The sequence below is a fragment of the Aquarana catesbeiana genome, linkage group LG05, assembly GCF_042186555.1.
Source record: "Aquarana catesbeiana isolate 2022-GZ linkage group LG05, ASM4218655v1, whole genome shotgun sequence".
NCBI classification, from domain to species: domain Eukaryota; kingdom Metazoa; phylum Chordata; class Amphibia; order Anura; family Ranidae; genus Aquarana; species Aquarana catesbeiana.
The window spans coordinates 29,514,525-29,519,325 of record NC_133328.1 but is presented as its reverse complement, the minus strand read 5'-3'; the positions used below and the strand labels follow the sequence as shown (position 1 = coordinate 29,519,325).

The 4,801-nt window shown below is 40.9% G+C and overlaps 1 long non-coding RNA gene across 1 annotated transcript; it reads right to left on the bottom strand.

Annotated features, from left to right (window-relative positions):
* Positions 1–599: 599 nt before the first annotated feature.
* LOC141144149 (uncharacterized) lies at positions 600–4,555 on the bottom strand. Its single transcript, XR_012244359.1, has 2 exons — positions 4,276–4,555; positions 600–737 (listed from the first exon to the last, which is right to left on the bottom strand). It is a non-coding gene; the product is annotated as an uncharacterized lncRNA (long non-coding RNA).
* Positions 4,556–4,801: the final 246 nt, after the last annotated feature.

Sequence of the window (4,801 nt, the reverse complement as noted above, 5' to 3'; positions counted from 1 at the left end):
ATCTGTGCCACCCATCAGTGTCCATCGGTGCCACCCATCAGTGTACATCCGTGCCCACCTATCAGTGCCTATCAGTGCCACCCATAAGTACCCATCAATGCCACCTACGAGTGCCCATCAGTGCTGCCTATGAGTGCCTATCAGTACTGCATACCAGTGCCACCTATCAGTGCCCATCATCAGTGCCACCTCATCGGTGCCCATCAGTGCAGCCATATCACTGCCTGTCATTGAAGAAGAAAATGTACTTATTTACAAAAATTTTTAACAGAAACAAAGAAAAACTTGTTTTTTTTTCAAAATTTTCGGTCTTTTTTTATTCGTTGCGCAAAAAATAAAAACCGCAGAGGTGATCAAATACCACCAAAAGAAAACTCTATTTGTAGGAACAAAATGATGAAAAATTTGTTTGTGTACAGTGTAACATGACCGCGCAATTGTCATTCAAATTGCGACAGCGCTGAAAGCTGAAAATTGGCCTGGGCGGGAAGGTGTCTAAGTGCCTGGTATTGAAGTGGTTAAATGTACCTCCTTGGGTCTAATAAACACTAAACCATCGATTATAAAAAACAAATGTCTTTATTTAACATGGTATACAATTATTTTTTTTTTTTTAAGTCTTTTTTAAAAACAAACTTTCAAACCATTTTTCCAGGATGATGTTGTCCTGGCTTTGGGATCCAATTTTTGATCCAACGCGTTTTGCGGGCTGACCCACTTCATCAGGGCCTTAGATCCTGAAAAATCATATATAAAACAATGAGTATTTAACAACAAATTCCATTGTATAGTATCAACACATACAAACACTTAGTAGATAATGTCTTCGAAAGTTTTATCCTTTGTGAGTACTCACGGAAAAAGTGAGTTCATTTACAGGGTGTACAATAAGTTATGGTTATTTGTATGTTAAATAAAAATGAAGAAGCGAACATGAAAAAAATCACCTGTATAGTTTTGCATAGTGGTTGGTGATAAATAACCTGAAACACGTTGGCTGAAAAATTGGATCCCAAAGCCAGGACAACATCATCCTGGACAAATAGTTTGAAAATTTGTTTTTAAAACAAACCTTTTTAAAAAATTGTATAACATTTTGAATAAAGACGTTTATTTTTATACCACTGGTTTAGTGTTTATTAGACCCAAGGAGGTACATTTAAAGTCCCAAACCACTTTGTATCATCATATCTGTTTTAAAGTTCAACATCAGTTTTACATAATCCCCAGCCCCCAACCCCCCCCCCGATTTGAATCGGCTTATAGTCTTACCCCTGTGTCCAGGTAAACCCTTGCACCCATTTAGGAGAGCACCGCCCGGTGCCTTCTTCTATGGTGGATTGATGGACTACAACCACTATCTGGTCCAGTCCACCAACTAGAAAACCTAACCGAGGCGTTATTGAACTCTATGGCTTGTTGTCCCAACTCTTTTGGCACAGAACTACAGAATACCTCTCTTTTACACTGCAATACCCGTAATAACAACCAACTATTAACTATGCCAAACCATTGGGCAACAACCACAGATCACCCCCCGAATTATGTCTCTACCCCTCACAGTGTAGGCATACACAAGTGCTTCCGCTGTACGACCGTACACTGTGTCTCCAGACTAAACTGCACAACACACTTACGATCGCTTTCGCTACAGAACAACGTGGCTTCTCTCTGTACCTAGATGTTACAACAATAACGTGGATGCCTCCCGTTTACTCTCTACCCAAAACTGTATTACAGTATAAAACTTCACAAAAGAACTGGAATTTAATTTAAAAACCAAAGTAATTTCCATCGTCCTTCCAAACACAAGTCCCTTTGTCCACATGCTTGTTTCAAAAAGACCCCAAGCTCCTCCCACCAACTTCCTGTTGATACATCACATCCTGCAAAGAACTTGCTGTTGCCTGTTCTCTGCTGATCTCTAAAAACCCATCTAACTGGTTTATTTACATATCAATGGACGGGGAGGGAGAGGAAAAGCCTGGAATAGCTATGGTTACCCCCTCTGGACTTTATAACATCATATAGGAAACTTCAACATGTCTAAAAACCCTTTGTCCAGGAAAGGGTGGAATAAACCCCCATATTGCAAATAGGAGGGAATCCCCCTCGACTCCCAAGTCCCCTGGGCAGTCAGATTACTGAAACTCCTGTAAAAACATGACTCAACCTCTCTAAACGCTGAAACCTGGCCCAAAAGCAGAGCAATCCCACCCAAAACCAAAACGCAGCAGACACGAAATGGCAGTTGCAACAAACGAAAAGCAGGCCACGACAAAATGGTGGAAGAAATCCAGACTACAGCAAAATGGCCGACGAAAGCCGGACCACGACAAAATGGTGGCATTAACAAATGAAATGCAGTCGCCGATCCCGCCAAAACCAGCACAAACCGAGATTTCTTCACTAGAAAACCAAAATTTCTCCCCACAAAAACTGACTACACAATTAAGGCACTGAATGAACACTTAACCGTAGACAAACACTTTAGGCTACATCAATTAGGGCCCATAGGAACACAGGCTGTCCAACCAAACAACACATTCAAAAACACCAAAGTTACATAAAACACAAAATAACACGGCTCAAACATACTCTCCTGTTCAATACTTTACTCTGAAAGTTGGAAGGTCAACAGATACACAGGACCAAGAAAATGCGGCTTTCATGCTTGATCTTTTCACCTCAAAACAAAAGAACTCCCCCCATGCTATTGCCTAGAATCCTAAAACATGTCCCAACAATGCATGCCCCCCCCCTCAGCCACATGGCCACTTGAATATGCGGCAGCTATTTAAAAAAAAAAAAAAAAAAAACAACTTCCAACCAAGCCTTTTCTAAACTACATCAAAGTTCACTAAACTATTTGTAGGTGAAAAATATTATTACATTTATGGGGACATATGTCTTGCATCAGTTAAGCACTTGCCGACCAGCCGCCGTCATTATACTGCGGAAGGTCGGCACGATCCCGCGAACTGTCGTAGCTGTACATCAGCTCCTTTAAGCGGGATAGCAGGCGCGCGCCCGCTGCACTGCGGGGGTGCCGATGCTCGTGACCGGTGGTCGCGATGACCGCCGGCCACGCGCGATCGCGGGCACGAGAGGCAGAACAGGGACATGTGTGTGTGTAAACACAAATCCCTGTTCTGTGAGTAGAGGAGATGCAGATTGTGAGTTCCTAATAGCTAGGAACCACGATCCGTCATCTCCTATAGTCAGTCCCCTCCCCCCACAGTTAGAACACACACTAGGGAACACAGTTAACTCCTTAATTGCCCCCTAGTGTTAACCCCTTCCCTGCCAGTGACATTTATACAGTAACCAGTTCATTTTTATAGCACTGATCGCTGTATAATTGTCCCAAAAAATGTGTCAAAAGTGTCCGATGTGTCCGCCATAATGTCGTAGTCTCGATAAAAATCACAGATCGCCGCCATTACTAGTAAAAAAAAAAATTATAAAAATGCCATAAATCTATCCCCTATTTTGTAGAGGCTCTAACTTTTGCGCAAACCAATCAATATACGCTTATTGCGATTTTTATTACCAAAAATATGTAGAAGAATACATATCGGCCTAAACTGAGAAAAAAAATGTATTTAAAAAAAAAATTGGGGATATTTATTATAGCAAAAAGTACAAAATATTGTGTTTTTTTCAAAATTGCCACTCTTGTTTTGTTTATAGCGCAAAAAATAAAAACCGCAGAGATGATCAAATACCACCAAAAGAAAGCTCTATTTGTGGGAAAAAAAGGACGTCAATTGTGTTTGGGTACAACGTCGCACGACCACGCAATTTTCAGTTAAAGCGACGCAGTGCCGTATCGCAAAAAATGGCCTGGTCATTGAGCAGCCAAATCTTCCGGGGCTGAATTGGTTAAACAATATACACAACTGGCTTGTTGGTCCCATACATAGGTAATAATCACAATTTATTTCTATTTCTCATATACATCACAAACTTATTTCACAACATACAGTTACTTATAAGCCTGCTCAGTCACACACAGCATTCACTTTAGGTATGTATTAAATGGGACCTATAGAGGATTTGAATATAGGTACTCCCCCAATTAATAGACCTACTTACAATGACAAAAATATATCCTACAATTAAAGTCCCGCCATTATACAGAAAGCGAAAAAACAAAAAAAACAAGGTTCTTTTGCCTAGCAGAACTTACCCCATACAGCAGACAGAGAAATCAAGATCCCGAACACAGAACAGCAAAAATGTTCAAAAAAACTTGAAGTATGGTTGTCTTACCATAGGCCGGCCTTTGCTGGTATGGTTCTAGATCCTCATTCCCCCTTCGAGGTCCGCTGGATAAGAAAGTTCTGTTGGCTCCGAAATCTCTGCCCCATCATCTGTTGTGGATTAAATAAAGCTTCTCCTATAAGCAAATAATTCCATGCTCTAATAAGCACAATCATAGCTTCCTTGTATAATTCCGGGAAAGCCTGCTTGTTTATCTCCAAGTAACACAGACAGACGCTGGTATCACTTTGAGCTTAGCAAAATCCTGCCATAGAATGCTCTACTGCTTTTATTTATACCGTAAACATGAATAACATATAATAAGGAAGGAGGTGGCTTCAGAATCAGCCAATCAGACACTTGTATTCTTTCAAAAGAACCAGTCACACACATGTATATATTCAAATAGAATTTCAGTAGTGACATGTGCAGAGTCGTGTGCAGAGCCATACGGCAAGCGTCTTGTGATTGTGACGATCGTGTGCACATTCCCACTGCTACCAATGACACGAGCTGTACTCTTATCATGGCTCAG